At 35.2% G+C, this 22,850-nt stretch overlaps 1 pseudogene across 1 annotated transcript; it reads right to left on the reverse strand.

Moving 5' to 3' along the window:
* Window positions 1-215: 215 nt before the first annotated feature.
* Window positions 216-1,914, reverse strand: LOC149556492 (alkaline ceramidase TOD1-like; annotated as a pseudogene). The gene is made up of 3 exons (XR_016352352.1): window positions 1,566-1,914; window positions 741-1,473; window positions 216-664 (listed from the first exon to the last, which is right to left on the reverse strand). The product of XR_016352352.1 is annotated as an alkaline ceramidase TOD1-like (transcript).
* Between the last annotated feature and the right edge of the window lie 20,936 nt (window positions 1,915-22,850).

Genomic DNA, 22,850 nt, shown 5'->3' on the forward strand with positions numbered 1-22,850 from the left:
TTCAACAATCATACCAACCTTTCCCTTTAATTCTTCTCCTAGCGAGAACTGCGCAGGTAAACTTGTCATACACAAGCTTCAAATAGTTTTAATTTTCCGAATGTTCTTAATTTATCCAGAACAAAATAGTTTCACTCCAAAAGTTTAAGATTCTTTAATTGAAAACTGAAAAAGAAGATAACGCAAGATACCAACGCAAAGACAAGGATCAAATAGACGGAAGAAACAGCGGCCACAATTTTAATGAAAGATCTAGAAATACAATTTGAGAAACGAAAGCTCAAAAATTATCGATGAAAGTGGTATTCACAATTAAAAAATTAATTAACCCCAATTTCTCATTTACTTGTATTCCACATTATGTCCAAGTAAGATCTGCAGGCTAAAAGTTCACGACCAACATGAAATCCCTGATTCAAACCAAGCTCATTCTCCTCGCTATTGATACGGGGTTTACCAAAATGCCTGTACTCATTCGTAATTGTATTGAAAATATCTACTGAAAACATGTGAATTTTCACTTTTGGGCTCATCTTATCTCGAACGAATGCAAAAGACAACTGATCCCGAGGATTAAAGACTTGAATTTCATTGAAAACCAGACACGACAAAAGATTCGATGGAAGATTGTTCTTTCTCAATATCAATGCTGTGTCTCCCACATCTGCAAGACATAATTGCAAATCTGTTATATTTCAAAATCATAACATTAAATTTGTACACAAATTATAATATATAACCTGCTGTGTATGGAAGCTTTTCTGTAATGTTCCATCTGTTGCTTGACACCCTTTCTACTCCATTTTCTCCATCTCACTGTAAAAATGGCTTCTTCCATGGTGTGGACATTGTAAGCATGCCTTGACAGAGCCATGTCAGCCCTCTGTTTTATGAGAAGATTCCCCATAATCAGCAGGGGATCCACAGTCAGCTGTATTTTGGCATCTGTCCAAAGGGTGTACACACCCTTTCGGTATTTTGGTACCAAACCGTTCGGTACATATTCCCTGTACGGGAGCTCCTCCACCAGAACATTGCGCCACGATCCTATTTTATTATGAAACTTGTCAGGTTCGATCCCGTGACCTGCAAGCTTTGCAAGAGTTACAATGTCCACAAACATGAAAAAGCACACATTCTCTGCAGTAATGTTCTTGACGTGCTTGGGCTGTCTGAGCCTGTCATAGCCTCCAAATATAGCAGAAATTACCACCAATCCTCTGCACTTATCCATGGCTTCTCTGTCTCCGTCGCTCACTATGAAACCAGGGGATTTGTAATTGGCGAAACCACACGGTAATTCCATTCGGTCAGAGATCTTAAAAAACTGCTTCCTGTTTTGTAAATCAAGATCACCTCCAAAGTTCATTTGAATTGGAAATGAAGCAGGCCTCGCTGCTTCGATCTTCAAGAGTTTCAAGGAGGAATCCTGAACCAAATCAGCTTTCCCAATTTGCCGGAGGTTTTCAGCCGCTGAGATTGAGGGCACAATATGCCCGTGTTAGCTCAAATTCAAATCCCAAATTTCGAAAGTTAAGGCTTAACTCAAGAAACTATTGAATCACCTGAAGTATGTGAATACAAATCGCATGATTTGTTCATCAGCAGTGTAGATTTCCTGAGCAAGTACTTTTCAGGCCCGTAGTGTGCAGGATATATGAAGAGCGGCCATTGAAGCTCTGATTCAACCTGCTCAATCCCAGAATTCTGGTAACAAATCGGCCTGCTAAACATTAGTGGAATGAGGCTAAGCAAACTGTCCAAGCCGGGTTTTGTTCTGGTAAGATGAGTTGCATCTGAAAAAAGCAGGCATGGGATAAAGATTATGGAAATGGAGAAGACCGTCAAAACTATGAATTTTACGGCACCCATTTTGTCTAGAAACAGCTTCTCCAACATTGTTATGTAATGTGAGGAATTGTCTCAGCACTACTAGTACCGTTATGCAACCACCGATAAAGAACAAATTGGTTTCACGGCGAGCAGTTATTTTATGCTGACATGGCATTGTTGAAACCCGCCTTTTTCTGTGTGAAATTTAAATTCCTTCCTGCACAGTTTTTCATTTATTATTTTAATAAATGCACAATTGTACAACATCAGAACTGGGGGAAGGTTACCTAGTCGAGTTAGGTTTAGTGGGATCGACACTAATTTCTTATGATGTGGGGCCTCGTATATAATATAATCTAATATTTCCTTGTATTTAACGAAATGGATTTTGTTTTTAATATTTTGTTTGTTATTGAGAATTTACTATTGTTGAGAACATGTTCGTCTCAATAATTTATAATATTAAATATTGAATGTTTGTTATAAAAAAATATGTTTCATTCATTATGACGTGAACTCTGCCTCTAATTCAACAACACTTACGAAAAGCTTTTCATATGAGTATTTTTGTGGCGTAGATAAATTATTCTTGCATTTTTACAAATATATAATAGTTTTTCCATCAATTATTACTCATGCCTTAGCCGTTCTTCTATAAGCATTTCACCAAAAGTCTTAAGAATTATAAATTCCCATATCAAGAGCAAAGAAACATTTAATCAGGTAACAATATATTGGCACATTAATATGGGCATACGTGCTTTATTTTTGTCCTCGGCATACAAATGCGTATTATCGAAAGTACTGTTATATGTTCCCTACGTTAAAGAGTACTAAATATATTATCCGTAAAATTAGAACTTCAATTAAAATTGCAATCTCACAACAATCCTAATGCAAGAATTGATTTAAACTTTTGCTACGACGTGGAAAAAACAACAAAATAAGAGAGTTCACAAATGAGCTGCACACCATTGTTGAACTAATTAATTCTAATAATTGTTTGATTGGTATTTGTTGTTGGATGGGCATACCGAAATTATTTCATTTACTATTTTTCAACATCTAACCTTAATTGATATAATTTGGAGCACGAGGAACATGCTCTTGACCGTAATCTCTACACTGTATGTCTTAAACAGATAACATAAAATAAACTGAACAACATAGAAACAACATCAGATTTGTCAATTCTTTACTAAAACTGCGCTCGGAAAATTAATCTAAATTTTGAAAAACAACTCATTTAAAATGTTAAAAAGAAAGTGAAAGTTGGGCCCTTCATCATTACGTTCACCTATTTTTTGTTTGTATCCAGAGCTACACTGTGGCCTACATTCCATCGTTTTTATTGACCTCTTTTATTTCGTCTTCAACAATTAAACCTTCACCCCTTAAAATTTTTTAGAATCAAATCCATGATCTAAACAGACCCCAACCAAAGTACAGTTTTGTCATACACCAACTGTAATGATTCTTAAATTAATTTCCTACTATTTCTTAATTTCACAATAATTTCGTTTCCAAAAAATTAAGATTCTTTCGTTGAAAATTGAAAAAGAAGAGACCAACTCCCAAGGCAAAGATCAAACAAAAGGAAGAAAAGAAAGCCACATTTTTTAATGAAAGACGTAGAAGTGCAATTTGAGAAATGAAAGCTCAAATTTAATCAATCAAATTGGTATTCACTATTTTAAAAATTACAGTCACCAATGCCTCGAGGCTCTTAAAATCCCATTGGCTCTTAAATTCAACCTCAAATTTGCTTATTGCATTTAATGCACGCTCGTTCTCTTTGCATGTAATCACTCATAATTGTATTAAAATAAATATCTATTGAAAACATGTAAATTTTCACCGTTGGGCTCATCTTATCTCGAACATACAAGCCAACTAACATCGAGGATTGAACACTTGCATTTCATTGAGAACGAGACCATCACTACTGTGAATTTCATGGTGTTTATTTAGTATTCCCATAATTTTAATTTTCTATGGCTAAATTAATTGGCCAGGCTTAACCGACACACTGGAACCATTGATTAATAGTGGTTAGGAGTGGGTCCAGCCACTCCTAGCCAATAGCCTGGGCTGTTGTAATGCATTGGTCTCACTGTATTGGTTAAGAGTGGCTCGGCCCACTCCCAACCACTATTAATCAATGGTTCAACCAAACATGTTCAAGTGATATTTTGGAAATTATTGTAAGAGTGCACAAATTCTAGAATTAGAAAAAACAAAAAATAAGAAAAATAAAATAAAAAGAAGTTATAATTGAAAATGAAAACTCAATAAATTCAACTATTTTTTAAGGCTTTAAAAATTATTTTATGTTTCATTTAGTCAACTAACATCAAAAGTAAAAATGGGGTGGGGATGAAACCCAAAAATCTTCACTGTTGCAACAATAATGTGCCAGTTAAGCCACTCAAAATGGACTGGCTTCTTTTATCCTTATTCATTTGTTCTTTTAAATAAATGGAGAATTTTATTAGAATTCAGATTGAAGGGCACATGTTATTAGCGGTCACCCTTAAACATCACACACTAAGGTAAGAATTAAGCTTGGAAAAAAAAAGTCAACTTTGACTATTTAACACTTTTGATCTAGGAATTAAGGGTCTGTTTGGTTGCTGGAATATGATTTGAGGATTGGCATTCAGTATCCTTGATTTGGGATTTTGGAACTTGTAATCCAAATTATCATTTATGGAATTTGATTTGGGACCATTTGGTTCACAAGCGATTCATTATAAGAATACACTTTTCCTCCGTTTGGTTGCAAATTTGGAATTGGAATCTAGCATTCTCTGGACTGTACACATTGCATTTGGAAATGAAGATTAGATATTTCTGCCATATTTTTGTGATTATTATTTGATTTTTGGTATTATTGTACAGTCTATTTTGGCACATCATTTACTTTGCATAAACATATTGGAGTCATTACAGTAAACTGATGAAAGACAAAGGTTGCGGCCTTCTTGTGCACAGTTTATTTACAACTGCTTATCTCCAAACATAAACACATATACCAAATTCCTTTTACTCTAGCCATGTAAGGTAAACAAAAAAGTTTGTATGGAAGATCAATAGGGTTTTCTATTTTCTTGTGGAGGGTAGTCTAGAATAGAAATCCAGCATAAAAAACTAGGGCAATACAAAATAGATACGAAGACAACCCCTGAAATACGAATAAGAAATTTAATGCAAAATAGATACGAAAACTATGCAAGCCATCACCCTACAATCTAAAATAAATTGAAAACCAGGAGTCTAGATAAAATACAAGTGGGAATTTGCAACAAATTAACATGAGCAAAACCCAGGTGGAAATCTGCAACAAAAAACTAACATGAGCAAAACCTAGGTGCAAATGAGAGCTCCAAAATGAAGAACACACCTGTGTAGAGGCCAAGAAAAGAAAATCCAAAGGCGGCAATGGTTGAGCAGAGCAAGAAATAGTCACGTCCGGACCTCAACAACGGAGCGGGAAAAAAAAAGGTCACATCTGGACCTCAAAATTGTTTCCATTTTAACTTTTCTGTAATCCTCATTTTGGAAAAAAATGGAATTAAAATGAGGATTAAACCAATTCCATCTATTTAGATGGAATACCAAATTTTGGTTTTGGGGGATAAATGGGCATACGAGATTCCACTTTTCCCCAATTCCAATTCCATTTTTACATACCTAAACAATGGATTAGAAAATATTTGAAATTCCAAACCCCAATTCCATTTTAGTTCTAGCTACCAAATGGACCCTTAGCTTATGAACTTATGGTTGAGATTTTCACACAAAGATATATTTCACCAATAAATAAAATATTCTTCTTTTTAAATATTGTATTTTTTTAAGTTTTTACTATCTGGTCCAATTCCCATGTTTCATTTTTTATTATCTGATCCAATTCCTCTTTCATGGCTTGTTTCCAGTAATCATCTTTACATGCTTCATTTGCATTCTTCGATTCAACTTGAGATATAAAGCATAGTTCTTCATTAACTTTGCTTCTTGTCATCACACCTTTGTCTTTGATTTTGATTATCTGTTTGGATGGGTGATTCTTCATCATGTTTTTTCGTGAAGTAAGAGTTGTTATCTCAACTCTTGGCTCTACTGATGGTTCTGAGCTTTGTTCTTGCCTTTTCTCTCTTTTATTCCACAACTCATTTTTAGTCTCAAGAAATACCTCATCATTTTTTGGCTTAGCAACAACATCATCATCTAAATTGTAATCAATTATTCTCTCTTGTAATCTAAATTTGTCATCAATTCTCACATTAGCACTTTCCATAATAGTCTTAGTTCTCTTACTATAACATCTATAAGCCTTGTTTTTCAATGAATAACCAAGAAACACACCTTCATCACTTTTAGCATCAAACTTATCAATGTTGTCATCTCTCTTTATGTAACACTTACTTCCAAATATTCTAAAATACTTAACTATAAGTGAGTAACTAAACCATAGTTCATAAGGTGTATTATTTGTGTCCCTTCTGACTTGAACTCTGTTCATAGTGTAGACTGCTATATTCACTACTTCTCTCCAAAATGTCTTGGATACATCATTTTCTGCTAACATAGCTCTAGCTACTTCTGTTAGAGACTTGTTTCTTCTCTCTATCACTCCATTTTGTTAAGGGGTTCTTGGAGTTGATAGCTGTCTTTTAATCCCATTTTTCTCACAAAGCATGTTAAACTCATTTGAAGTAAATTCTCCTCCTCTATTTGATCTTAAACATTTAATCTTTACACTAGATTCATTCTCAACCTTATTCTTGAGTATCTTAAACTTTTCAAATGCTTTAGATTTCTATTTAAGAAATGCAACCCACATCATTCTAGAAAAATCATCAACAAGAATCATGAAATACCTTTCACCATAGAATCCTCTTGTCTTTGTAGGACCGCTGAGATTTGTGTGTACAATCTTCAAATTCATTGTATTGGTAATGTTCATACTAGGAAAAGAAGTCATGTTATGCTTTGCCAGAACACACCCCTTGCAAATTGTGTTAGTAGGCTTTACAATCTTCGGCAAATCTCAAATAGTAAACATTTTACTAGTCCTCACAATACTATCAAAGTTTATATGATAGAATCTCTTATGCCACAACCAATTGTCATCTACTTTTGCAATCAAACATGTCATTTTAGTCGGATTCAATTGAAATACATTACCTCTAGATCTAGTTCTTATTCCAATTACCTTTCCATTTTTATCTTTGATCATGCATGTCTTTTTTGTGAACTACAATTGATAACATTTGTCTACTAGTTGTCCAACACTCAAAAGATTGTGCTTTAAACCATCAACAAAGTATACATCCTCAATATTAGTTTTACCATCAAGAGTTATAGATCTAATACCTTTTACTTGGCATGTTGCATTGTTTCCCACTCTGACAATTCCTCTATCTTGACTTTTGAAATCATCAAACTTTTTCATATCACCAGTCATATGATTTGAATAGCCACTGTCATTATCCAATTATATTTCTTCTCAACCTACAATACCAAAGCTATCTTCTCTGAAATTTCCTCTTTAATTGCCACAAACCCATTTTCATCATCACTAGCACTTAATGCTTGATCATCAGAATCATTATCTTCATTTATATACAAGCAATCTCTATCTTTTCTAGGCTTATGACTTCCCTTATACTTTATCTCCCTTTTAGGACACTTAGATGCACAATTACCATATTCATTACAAGTCTAACACTTAAATATTTTCTTATCTCCCTTTTCTCTTCTTACCAGAACAACTACTACTTCATCAATCTTTCTTTCTTCTTCAAATCTACTACTGCTAGAAAAATCTCCTCTAGCACTTGTGCTCCTTGATAGGTTAGGTTGAATATTCAGGGCACTGAAAGTTGTCTCTGTTCTGGTCAATTCTTTGAATTGTCTAAGTTCATTCTCAACTGCTTCAAGTCTTCCAAGCAATGTCTCCTTAGTGAAATATTTGGTACATGATATCAACAACTATATCATCTAAACTACTGGCTTGAATGGTGGTGTTACAGTTTTCAATATCTCCCATATAACCTCATCATCTTCTTTATTTCCTCCTTGAGCTTTAATACCTGCAGTAATTTCTAGTATCCTGCCTATATACGTTCTTACAAATTCATCTTCCATCATCTTAGCATCTTGAAATGCACAAATCCAACTTTGTAGCCTCAACTTCTTAGAATGTGCATCACCTTCAAAACTATTTTCCAATGCTTTCCAAATCAAATGGAAAGTAGGAAGTGATTTTACCTAATTGTACTCAATTTTAGAAAGTACAGTCGATAGTGCTTCTCTAGCTCTCATGTCACACATGAAAAGATCTCTTTCTATCTTGGTGCAAGTTTCCAAATATTTTTCCTCAATGATTGTCTTTGCTAATTTTGTCAAGATCCAATATCCTGGACCCATACACAACAAATGTGTCTTCATCTTTTCCTTCCAGCTATCATAGTTTGTTCCATCAAACTTCAGACTATCTTTCTTGAACATTTTCACAAAGGATCTCCCAAAGATGTTAAATGTTTTCTTCAAGGACCTGATGCTCTAATACCAATTGTTAGAAACAATTGTCCACCACGATAACTGAGAGGGGGGAGGGTTGAACGAACTATCCAATAATTAAACCACTTATCTTCATTAAACAAACTTAACCATTCAATCAACGTAAACAACAACCATACAAAGATGCACATAAACAATTACACTAGATATGTTGACTAGGAAACCCTTGATCAGAGGGAAAACCCCGGTGGGAATGATGCCCACAAGATGATGTACTAATATAAATATTCCTTGTTAGAGGATAGACCCTGTTAGGAGTCTGTTACAACATTAAGTACAATGAGTCTCTGTTAGGAGACTTTGAATCCCTATTAGGAGATACCAACCCTATTAGGAGTTGTGGTATAATGTATGCAAGAAGAGTCCACTTCCTGAACATGCAATTTTAACTACAAGAAGAGCTCACTGCTCAAACAAGTAATTTATTGGTATCTTCTTCTTTCCTTTATACTTTCATCTATCCTGTCAACCAGACCAATCAATTTTAGACCTTGTAGACTAGGTCATGAACCTTGAATCTAAATACCAAACCTCAAATCACTCAGAAAAATCTAGGCAATGAAGTTTCCTCCACTTCCACATTATTTTGCTCAATTTCGCATTTTGTATTGCTTTGCTACTTTCTGAACATTCACAAGTCACATATCTCCATGCCATGATAAAGAAAAATATCCTTCCTTTATACTGAGTCCATAAAATAATTCCTAAGTTGGTTGTTAGTCCTTCTCAATTAATTATTATAGGACCTCAGTAAGAACATGTTACACTTAGCAATAACACAAATCTTCTTCCTTGCAACTTGAATAACTTTCTGTACACTCAATATCATGACAAGCAAGCTTAGCCACATCATCCTCAACATGTCATCTTCATGTCCTTAGCCTTGATCATCAAGATATCAACTCTGCTAAGAGATCTAACAAGTTTACCAAAACATGCCTCTATAAACACTATCTCAGAACATATATCACCAAAACTTACATAATTTCTTCTAGACTTTTCCTTTATGCTTCTGACATTAACTACATATACCAGATACTCAGAAGTATCTCTCATAACCTCAGGTGGTTATCGTGCTCAACTAGTCATATGTACCAACTTAATATTTTTGTTGTTCTTCTATCAGATACCACAGAAGTCATCAAACATGCTATGTTGATATCAATGACAAACTCAGTCATGAATGTAACATATCATCATCAAACTAATCTCTCCAATCTTGCCAATCTTCCAACAATCTACACACCTCGCTAAATAAAATAGCACCTTTTTAAATATTTTTTTTCTTTATGCCACCTATGCACCTTGGTAATTAAAAAAATATTTTTCCCTCATTCTTTTTATTATTTTTACTTCTATTTTCATCACTTACTTGCTCCTCCACAATTTTATTTATTTATTTATTTTTATCATGCCCCATTTTATTTTGTGACACAAGATGCTCCTACATTAAACACTCATGGTAGGAAATCTTTTGTGAATATGAATTCACAAAATGAGTAGTCATTACTGATTTTTTTCTTTTTTTCTTTTCTTTCAACACATACTAGGAAAAAGTGTCCACCTCTAATATATTTCCTTCTTTCTTCTTTTTGAACACCTAGCTAGAAAAATTATTGCTCTTGAAAATACTCGTATGCAATTAACTCCGTCCAAGTACAATGCTCATTCTCCTCCAATCTTGTAGGATCTAATGCACCTATAATAAATTTTGTAATACCATAGAAATCTTATTTAGTATACTACACGTCACCAAAAATATCCTTATGTAAACTATCATCATTATATTTCAAGTCCATCTCAAATTCAAAATCCCATGATTCGTAAATAATTTCCTCTTCCATGCCTTCATCTTTGTTTGTTGCTTTCACATCTTCAACAAGGCATGTAATTGCTTCACTTATTTGACCTACAACCAAGACATTGTACTCTTCGTCTACTATTGCAGTCTTCAAATCATCTTCATCTACTTTAGATTCACAAATCTTGTCATCTTCACACTATCCTTCTTCTTTTTCATCTTCTTCAACTTCAAATTCACAAATATTTTTATCTTCATGCTTTTCCGCTTCTCTTGTACCACATGGATGACACTTTACTCCATCTTCGTTCTTTCCTTAACTCAAACAATTATCAACAACTCTTTTCTAATGAAATACTCCTCTCTTTCACAACTCTTCTTCTATTCATTTAATTGCTTCTGCAAATCCAAGAATGCAACTCGTAATGCTTCTTGATTTCTTGCTCTAATTGTCTCAAGTCTAGGAAATATAAGAATCCATCCAATCACAAAATTCATCTTCTTATTTTACTTCTTCATACTCAAGTTTATATAGGAAAACTTCACCCAACACAAGCACTTGGTACAAATTGCCTCGTAGTCAGTGATCTATCTACACACAACTCAAATCACAATCATAATGCAAATTGCCTCACACTTGGCGATGTAATATCTTCCCCTGATTTGAACTTTGACTTGCAGAAATTTAACTTAAGGAATATTGTCAAACACTTTGTATGCAAGCTCATAAAGCTGATTTCCTCAATAAATTGCTTTCCAATGAGTAGATTTACGAACAACTATGAAGTGACATTAAAATGCATAATACACATCATAACATTTTCACAAACACTTGGCACACATTCAATAGTATATGAAAAATCTAGAAACTCTTTCAATCTGCTAATAAAGGGTGATTTTTAAATGTAGATGTGCACTTACAGCTGCCTTAAAGGCTGTAACAACTATTCAGACTTGTATTCAACAATTATTATGCAAAATATCAAAATTTGACAGAAGAAACCTGGAATTAGTGGCCGTAGTATTTTGCAGATGTTGTTGGCCAACCCTCCAAACTTCTAATCAGCCGGAAAAACAAGTAAACTTGATACCAACACTGTTCACGCCGTACTCTAGCAAAATATTGTTCATGCGGCACTATAGCAATAACTAACTTCAGATCTGCACCTTAAACCCTTGTAAATTTCTTTATGAAAATGCCCCAAATGAAACCCAGTGTGTTTCCTGAAGTGAAAACACCCTTGATCCTCTTGACTGTGTCTTCCAACAGCGAAAAGAATGCTAGCAAAGAGGGATTCCGTCCTCCAAGCCCGATAATCAAATATCCAGCAACATAACATTTATCTTCATCCAAGCATTGAAAAAAAAAAGCTCTTCCATTTCTTTTATAGTGTTCTCACAAGAGCTCAATCCTTCGTTTTCTCAATGTGGGATAAAACATAACTCCCTTTATGTACCTTATGTCTCCAATGTGTTATAAAAATAAAGGGAACTCTTTTAATTTAAATATTTCCCACAAACTATAATCTATGCATTAATAAAGTTAAATATTTAAATTTAACTTTATAAAATGGCTTTATTAATGCATAACAAATCTTATCAATGATAAATAAGTCTTCCTGTCGATTTTAAACAATTACCATCGACATACCACTGTGACTGAATGTTCGGCCATGTCCAAGATGACTTACTATAAATAGTAAGTATGCCCAAAGTTGCCTCAGAACCCCTCAGAAAGACCTGCAACTGAAACTGTCTAGGCCAAATGGCCTCTAAGCCCCTTTAATGTCCTAGTTAGCCTACGGGACTGTGGGGAAATAGGCTAACAACAACATCATGCTATGAATTCTAGAAAGGGGACATTACAGGCGACCTATCTACACACTCAAAAAATAAACCCCTAAAAACTTCACCCAGCCCAAGGTCCTAGTACAAATTACCTCTCTCTTAATGATTTGTTTACATGCTCGGGAACTCCTACTTTGATCCCATTGATGAAATGCAACACCACCCTTACAATGTTGCAACCAAAAAAATAACAATACAGAGACAAAGAGAAGACAAAATTCTTTACAAATCATCCATTAATACTTGAAATTCCTTACAACATTCTTAGATGAGAGAACTCCAAATTCTTACAATATAAGAGAGCTTCGAAAAATAAATCTTCTAAACCAAGAGCTTCCAACTAGCTTGCACACCAAGAGCTTCCATCCAAAGATATTGTTTTCAAGAGCTCCACCCAAAGATATTACACTTGAAGATTTTCTACTACAAGAGCTTATACATCAAGAGCTTACATTGGTATAAATTCCTCCTTTTGATTTTGTGGTAGAGTGTGACTCAAATTGGGATAAATACTATTGTTCATTTGGTTTTATTGGTTTATTATTAGTGGATGAATGAAAATGAATGGAATGAATAGTTGATTTTAAACTTTATTTTGAGATTCATCATTCAAAAGTGTTCTTTGTGGAACCATTTTCTCAGTTTTGATTTCTTCCCTTCTTTAATAGATATCTTTTTTTTAACCAAAGTCATTTTTTTTTCATCTTTGGGTGGAAAATGATGTGTACAATTATGTTTGAGTCATATTTGGGTATGTGTAGGATCATGGTCAACCAAACTATGGCCTTAAGTGGCAGTGAAAAACCAAAAAATCAGGGTTATGTCAACTTGACACAAAATTTTAAAGTGGTTATGGACTTTATATCAAAAAGTTGTAAGAAAATAATCTGTAGGAAATTGAATGTAGTTTCGAAACTACTAGGCCTTATCAGGAGAAAAAAAAATTGATTGGTCAAAAATTTGAATTTTAATGCAGTACTACAAAAATTTCAAGGCAAAAATAAAAAGTAGGTGTATGTCTGATCACCTTAATCAAAATCAAAAGATAATTTTTTTTAATATAATTATAGATATTTTTATTCCAAATAAATAATTAAATATGAATTTTCAACCAAAAAATTTTCGGAAAAAAAAGTCCCATGTTTGACCACCTTAACTAATAGAAAATTTTACCAAATTTTTTTTTTTCTTATACTAGGCGAAGCATAGAATGCGACGCAACTTTTAGATTAAAAAAATGTTATACCGTTTGAAAGTTATAGTTATTTTTCAATCGGTACGTCAATCAACACTTTACAATAATCTTCATTGATAATTAACTAATAAATACTTATTGAACTCAAAATTTGACAAAAATTATATTGATGGAATCTCGAGAGTGATATTAAAGAACCCTTTTCGTTTCATTCAATTTTGATAAAAATAACATTGTCAGATGGCTACCCGAAGTATGAGTATCACTAAAACCCTCTTTAAACACATTTTTTGGGTTGACCGAGAAGGGTTGGTAAATACCAAGCCTAATTGGATATCTGATATGGCTCGATGAATTTTGCTGAAAATTTTGAAATCCCAACCCATTTTGGAGGGAAAACCGAGTTTAAGAGTTATAGCTTATGATTTATAAATTATTTCAGTTATATTACTATGTAAAGATGTATTTATATATATATATACACACTAACATAATGTAAAGATATAATCTATTAATATATAATAATATATTACATTATTCTTATTATAATCTATAAATATAATTTATATTATTATTATTTTTCCTAAATACAATAACGTAATATTTTCATTAAATATAATATATGTATAATAACATAACACATATATATATATATATATATATATATATATATATATATATATATATAAATGATATGTATTATATATTATTATATTATATACTATTATATTACTATGTATGTTATTAATATATATAATAACGTAATATTTTTATTAAATATAATAACATAATATATATGTGTGTGTGTTATATTAAGATATATTATTATATTAATATGTATGTTATTAATATATATATATATATATATATATATATATATATATATATGAGTCAAAGGGGGTCATAGGCCTTTGACCCATTAAATGACGACATATGTCCCTAGGGGTCTTATGACCCCTAGCAACATATTAGAATTGTTCTTATGGGTCGAAGGGGGTCATAGGTTGACCTATGACCCCCTTCGACCCATTACATGACCACATATGTCCTTAGGGGTCCTAGGACCCCTAGGGACATATTAGAATCATTCATATGGGTCGAAAGAGGTCATAGGTTGACCTATGAACACCTTCGACCCATTACCCCTAGGGACATATGTGGTCATGTAATGGGTCGAAGGGGTTCATAGGTCAACCTATGACCCCCTTCGACCCATATCAACAATTCTAATATGTCCCTAGGGGTCCTAGGACCCCTAGGGACATATGTGGTCATTTAATGAGTCAAAGGGGGTTAATAATATACATATATCTTAATAACATACATATTAATATAATAGTATATATTAATAACATATATATATATATATATATATATATATTAATAAAAATATTAAATTATTATATATATATTAATAACATACATATTAATATAATAATATTAATATATATAATAATATATAATATATATAATAATATATAATATAATAATATATAATACATATTATATATATATATATATAATATGTTACGTTATTATACATATATTATATTATTATATGTATTAATATAATACATATTATATTTAATAAAAATATTACGTTATTATATATATATTAATAACATACATATTAATATGTATAATAAGAGTGATTCTCATATGTCCCTAGAGGTCCTAGGGACATATGTCATCATATAATGGGTCAAAGGGGGTGATAGGTCAACCTATGACCCCCTTTGACCCATATGAACAATTCTAATATGTCCCTAGGGATCTTAGGACCCCTAGAGACATATGTCATCATTTAATGGGTCGTGGGGGGTCATAGGTCACCCTATGACACCATTTAACCCATATTAAAAATTTTAATTTATCCCTAGGGGTCCTAGGACCCCTAGGGACATATGTAGTCATTAAATGGGTCAAAGCCCTTTGACCCATAAGAACGAAATATGTCCCTACAGGTCTTAGGACCCCTAGGGACATATGTCGTCATGTAATGTGTCAAAGGGGGTCATAGGTCAACCTATGACCCCCTATGACCCATAAGAGCAATTCTCATATGTCTCTAAGGGTCCTGGAGACATATGTCGTCATTTAATGGGTCAAAGGGGGCGATAGGTCAACCTATGACCCCCTTTGACCCATATGAACAATTCTAATATGTCCCTAAGGGTCCTAGGAACCCTAGAGACATATGTCGTCATTTAATGGGTCGAAGGGGGTCATAGGTCAACATATGACCCCCTTTGACCCATATGAACAATTCTAATATGTTCCTAGGGGTCTGATGACCCCTAAGGACATATGTCATCATTTAATAGATCAAAGGGGGTCATAGGTCACCCTATGACCCCCTTTGATTCATTTAAAACCCCTAGGAACATATTAGAATTGTTCATATGGGTCAAAAGGATTCATAGGTTCACCCTATGACCCCTTTTGACCCATTAAATGATGACATATGTCCCTAAGGGTCCAAGAACCCCTAGAGACATATTAGAATTGTAAATATGGGTCGAAGAGGGTCATAGGTCACCTTTAACCCATTAAATGATTACATATGTCTCTAGGGGTCCTAGGACCCCTCAAGACATATTAGAATGGTTAATATGGGTCAAAGGGGGTCATAGGGTGACCTATGACCAGCTTTGACCCATTAAATGATGACATATGACCACTAGGGACATATTAGAATTGTTCATATGGGTCAAAGGGGGTCATAAGGTGACCTAAGACCCCCTTTGACCCATTAAATGATGACATATGTCCCTAGGGGTCCTAGGACCCCTAGGGACATATTAGAATTGTTCATATTGGTCAAAGAGGGTCATAGGTTCACCCTATGACCCTCTTTGACCCATTAAATGACAACATAGGACCCCTAGGGACATATTAGAATTGTTAATATGGGTAAAAGGTTCCATAGGGTGACCTATGACCCCCTTTGACTCATTAAATGATGACATATGTCCCTAGAATTCTTAGAACCCCTAGGGACGTATTAGAATTGTTCATATGGGTTAAAGGGAGCCATAGGGTGACCTATGACCCCCTTTGACCCATTAAATGATGACATATGTCCCCAAGGGTCCTAGGACCCCTATGGACATATTAGAATTGTTCATATCGTCAAAGGGGGTCATAGGTTCACCTTATGACCCCCTTTGACCCATTAAATGACGACATATGTCCCTAGGGGTCCTAGGACCCCTAGGGACATATTATAATGGTTAATATGGGTCAAAGAGGGTTATAGCGTGACCTATGACCCCTTTTGACCCATTAAATGATGACATATGTCCCTAGGGGTCCTAAGACTCTTAGGGACATATTAGAATTGTTCATATGGGTCAAAGGGGTACATAGGGTGACCTATGACCACCTTTGACCCATTAAATGGAAACATATGTCCCTAGGGGTCCTAAGACCCCTAGCGACATATTAGAATTGTTCTTATTGGTTAGAGGGGGTCATAGGGTGAACCTATGACCCCCTTTGACCCATTAAATGATGACATATGTCCCTAGGGGTCCTAGGACCCCTAAGGACGTATTAGAATTGTTCATATGGGTCAAAGGGGGTCATAGGGTGACCTATGAACCCCTTTGACCCATTAAATGATGATGTATGTCCCTAGGGGTCATAGGACCCCTAGCGACATATTAGAATTGTTCATATGGGTCAAAGGGGGTCATAGGGTGACCTACGACCCCCTTTGACCCATTAAATGGCGACATATGTCCCTAGGGGTCCTAGGACCCCTAGGGACGTATTAGAATTGTTCATATGGGTCATATGGGGTCATAGGGTGACCTATGACCCCCTTTGACTCATTAAATGATGACATATGTCCTTAGAGGTCCTAGGACCCGTAGGGATATATTAGTTATTTTCATATGGTCAAAGGGGGTCATAGGTTCATAGAACCTATGACCCCCTTTAACCCATTAAATGATGACATATGTCCCTAAGGGTCTTAGGAACCCTAGGGACATATTAGAATTGTTCATATGGGTCAAAGGGGGTCATAGGGTATGACCCCCTTTAACCCATTAAATGATGACATATGTCCCTCGGGGTCCTAGGACCCCTAGGGACATATTAGAATGGTTAATATGGGTCAAAGGGGGTCACAGGTTGACCTATGACTCTTTTTGATCCATTAAATGATGACATATGTCCCTAGGGGTCCTAGGACCCCTAGAGATGTATTAGAATTGTTCATATGGGTCAAAGGGGGTCATAGGGTGACCTATGACCCCCTTTGAGCATTAAATGATGAAATATGTCCCTAGGACCCCTAGGGACATATTAGAATTGTTCCTATGGGTCAAAGAGGGTCATAGGGTGACCTATGACACCCTTTGACCCATTAAATGATGATAGATGTCCCTAGGGGTCTAAGGACCCCTAGGGACATATTAGAATTGTTCATATGGGTCAAAGGGGGTCATAGGTCCCTTTGACCCATTAAATGATGACATATGTCCCTAGGGGTCCTAGGACCCCTAGGGACATATTAGAATTGTTCATATGGTCAAAGGGGGTCATAGGTTCACCCTATGACCCCCTTTGACTCATTAAATGATGACATATGTCCTTAAGGGTCCTAGTTCCCTTAGGGACATATTAGAATTCTTCATATAGGTCAAAGGGGGTCATAAGGTAACCTATGACCCCCTTTAACCCATTAAATGACGACACTCCCTTTGACCCATATGAAGAATTCTAATATGTCCCTAAGGGTCTTAGGAGTCCTAGGGACATATTATAATGGTTAATATGTGTCAAAGGGGGTCATAGGGTGACCTATGACACCCTTTGACCCATTAACTGAAAACATATGTCCCTAGGTGTCCTAGGACCCTTAAGGACATATTAGAATTGTTCATATTGATCAAAGGGGGTTATAGGTTCACCCTATGACCACCTTTGACCCATTAAATGACAACATATGTCTGTGGGGGTCCTAGGACCCCTAGGGACATATTAGAATTGTTAATATAGGTCAAAGGGGGCCATAGGGTGACCTATGACCCCCTTTGACCCATTAAATGACGACATATGTCCCTAGGGGTCCTAGGACCCGTAGGGACGTATTAGAATTGTTATTATGGGTCAAATGGGGTCATAGGGTGACCTATGACCCCCTTTGACCCATTAAATGACAACATATGTCCCTAGGGGTCCTAGGACCCTTAGGGACGTATTAGAATTGTTAATATGATCAAAGGGGGTCATAGGTCACCCTATGACCCCCTTTGACTCATTAAATGACAACATATGTCCGTAGGTGTCCTAGAACCCCTAGGGATGTATTAGAATTGTTCATATGGGTCAAAGGGGGTCATAGGTTGACCTATGACCCGTTTTGACCCATTAAATGATGACATATGTCCCTAGGGGTCCAAGGACCCCTAGGGACATATTAGAATTTTTCATATGGGTCAAAGGGGGTCATTAAATAATGACATATGTCCATAAGGGTCCTATGACCCCTATGGACATATTAGAATTATTCATATTGGTCAAAGGGGGTCATAGGTTCACCCTATGACCCCCTTTGACCCATTAAATGATAACATATGTCCCTAGGGGTCCTAGGACCCCTAAGGACATATTAAAATTGTTCATATGGGTCAAAGGGGGCCATAGGGTGACCTATGACCCCCTTTGACCCATTAAATGATGCCATATGTCTCTAGGACCCCTAAAGACGTATTAAAATTTTTCATATGGGTCAAAGGGGACCATAAGGTGACCTATGACCCCCTTTGACCCATTAAATGATGACATATGTCCCTAGGGGTCCTAGGACCCCTAGTGACATATTAGAATTGTTCATATTGGTCAAAGGGGGTCATAGGTGACCCATTAAATGATGACATATGTCCCTAGGGGTCCTAGGACCCCTAGGGACGTTGTAAGAATTTGGCTTAGGCCAGAATTCACCCAAGAACTAAAGAACTCAACACAAACACACAGTAGACCAAAATAGACAGAGTATGATCAGAATGATGGTATTCATTCAATAACTTGATTCAAGAGTACACTAGAAGTGCCTGAATATAAAGGCCTCAAAAGAGCTTCTAGAATGCATAGAAGTCAATATCATGATATGTCATACAACCAGGCACATGTCCACCAGATATGGATTATCCTCCATTAAGCACGGGATTAAGTGTGATGATGTGAGGATAAGCCTACAATGGTGTAGCATGCAAATCAGTGGTGTAGACAACATGTGCTAAATGAGGAGTGTGGATAACTATGTTGTCATCATGACAACTCAGTAAATGATGCATACTCCTGTGTTGTAGGCACCATGTGCATAATTAGAGTTGCGTAACTCAATGAGAGTTCACAAACTCCTAAGTGTCTCACCTAAAATAATAATAAAATAAAGCAAAATAATTAAATAATGCATTAACCTAAGTAAAACTTAAGTAAGTGTAATAAGTAAATACTTATTTACACCAACAGACGTATTAGAATTGATCATATGGGTCAAAGGGGGTCATAGGGTGACCTATGACCCCCTTTGACCCATTAAATGACGACATATGTCCCTAGGGGTCCTAGGACCCCTAGGGACATATTAAAATTGTTCATATGGGTCAAAGGGGGTCATAGGGTGACCTATGACCCCCTTTGACCCATTAAATGACGACATATGTCCCTAGGGGTCCTAGGACCCCTAGGGACATATTAAAATTGTTCATATGGGTCAAAGGGGGTCATAGGGTGACCTATGACCCCCTTTGACTCATTAAATGACGACATATGTCGCTAGGGGTCCTAGGACCCCTAGGGACATATTAAAAATTTTCATATGGGTCGAAAGGGGTCATAGGGTGACCTATGACCCCCTTTGACCCATTAAATGACGACATGTCCCTAGGGGTCCAAGGACCCCTATGGACATATTAGAATTGTTCATATGGGTCAAAGGGGGTCATAGGGTGACCTATGACCCCGTTTGACCCATTAAATGACGACATATTTATATACTATTAATACTATTGTAGCATAATAATAATAATAATAATAATATAAATAAACACTAAATATTAATACTATTATATCTATAGTAATAATAATAATACTATTATAAGTATAATAATAATATTGATACTATATATTAATACTATAGCTATAATAATTATATATATATATATATACTCTTATAGCTCTAATACTATATATTAATACTAATAAACCAAAGTCGGTTTCCCTCCAATAATTATTATAACATTAATACTATTATAGCAAAGGTTGTTTTCCCTCCAAATGTCATTGGAGAAAATCGGGTATCCGATTTTTCCTAGAACCAATTTCCAACATATCCCTATCCCTACAGACCCGACAATATCACTTTTTCAGTTCTTTTTTCATGAGTTTTGGAAAAAAGTGCATTTTGGGGGCCAACCAATCGAAAAAAAATTCAAAAATATAACCTTAGTTGTTCGAATTTTTCATCTAAATAGGGAGCAGCAATTGTCGAAAAGATAAACGCAAAAGGAAGATATCCAATGAAGACATTGTGGCATATAGGGAAAGAGAGAAAATGGAAAATCGAAGAAAAAGACAAGGTATGCTAAATATCAATCAAGTTGATGATGAATTAGTCAAAGGTGAAATTATAGAGTTAGATAATGAATATGTACAGTTGGGGAATGAAAATGTACCTATTGAAAACGATAATGCCGAAATTGAAAATTTAGAAAATGATAATTTTGAAGATGAAATGCTACCAAGTCATAATCCAAATTGCATAATTGACCATGTCGAAGATGACAATGCACAAGAATCTAATGCACAAGAACGTTACATATCTCCTAATTATAATCGACAAGAAGGTTCTAAAACACCAGAATGGATAATTGAAATTGATGAAATGATTATTTCTAGTTTGGAAGGAAAAAAATCAGAAAGAACCATTCGGTTATGGGATTCAAGACTATATCAGATGTTTTTCGGCAACAAGACAGTGGTAGAGCAATGTCAGCTTTTCATGCACTTATTAAAGATGCAAAAGATGAGACCTATGCTTTCCAAATATAAGATTTGTGTCAATAAAAAGTTGGAAAGAAATGCCATTATTGTGAAGAATCTTTTCAGTGCTCTCAATAGCATTGGAAAAAATAACAGTGAGAAGGATAACAGAGCTGCTCGAAGGGTTATTACAACCTCTTTGGTAAGTCATCATTTGAGAAAGGGTAGATATATGAGACAAACTTATATTGATTTGAACCTAAATCATACTATTTTGAGAAGGGCACTTATTCGACGAGAGAAAATTGATGATCCTCTTCAACATGAAACATGGGCATTTGGTGGGAGACTTACATATTTTGATAAGAAGCTATCCGATGATGTGAAGGAAGAAATTATACAATTTTGGCACTCTAACTCATGAGTATCACCCAATGTTAAAGACGTGTTAAAGTTGAGAATTGGCATCAAAGACTGCACGCCACATCCTAAACACTATTTGGAGGTAAGTCAAACTATGTTGTTCAAACAATTTAGAGAGAGTCATCCAAGTTTTCATATATCACAAAGGTCTTTTGAATCTTTGAAGCCATTTTATTGTGTGCCACTCAAAATTCAAAATACATGTTGTTGCAAATATCATGTTGAGTTTTCTATGCACTATGAACTATTACGTTCCATCCATTCTACTTTGCATAGTAAAGAAATGTTTGAGGATTGTGGTGCTAGTGAGCTTCCAAAATCATCAAGAGACTTGCTAGATCAACTTTTATGTTGTAGAGTTGATGGTTGTTTCTTTTATAGAAATGCTTGCTTAAATGAGAAGTATTCAGAATATGGTGGCTTATCCAAGTTTGACACATGTTTCCATGAGGGGTGCGAACAAGATCTTGGAAAGACAATAGTGAAAAGAAAGGTATATGAAATGGTGAAATACACATTGAAGAGTAGAGGTAAGAGCTCTAGATGTGAATTGGTTGGAACAGATATTAGTGTAGCTAGTTTTATTTCAGATTTCAAGGCAAATCTTTTTTACAAGTATGCAAGACATAGTCACAAGTCTCAGTGGTTGGATGAACAATTTAGAATGTGCAAGGAGAATTTTCCCATTAGCACTATTATATCAGTTGTTGATTTTGCTAATTACTAGACATTGCAACTTCAAAATGAGACACAATCTCAGTATTACAACTCTATTCAGATTGCTATTTTTGTTCACATAAAATATAGACATTCCCCTGATAGTGCGGAAGATAATCAAAAGATTATCAGAGAGTATCATTTTTATATGAGTGATGATAGATCTCACTCTCACGAGTTTGTGCAACATTTTTTCGAGAATTATTTTGATTTCTTACATGAGCATGCAATTGCTAGGGATAGACATATCATTTGGTCAGATAACTGTACAGGTCAATTCAAGAATTCTCACATGTTTTATTGGTTGTGTAGGATACACGTAGAGAGAAGGGTGCCTCATATTTGGAGTTTTTTTGAGTCCAGCCATGGAAAAGGGGAACATGATGGAGCGAGGGCATGTGAAGAGAGCTCTAGTCAAGGAGTAACTGAAGATTTTAGCAGCAGAGC

Source organism: Cupressus sempervirens, chromosome 5 (genome assembly GCF_028749045.1).
Source record: "Cupressus sempervirens isolate cs-2001-9-10 chromosome 5, ASM2874904v1, whole genome shotgun sequence".
NCBI classification, from domain to species: Eukaryota; Viridiplantae; Streptophyta; class Pinopsida; order Cupressales; family Cupressaceae; genus Cupressus; species Cupressus sempervirens.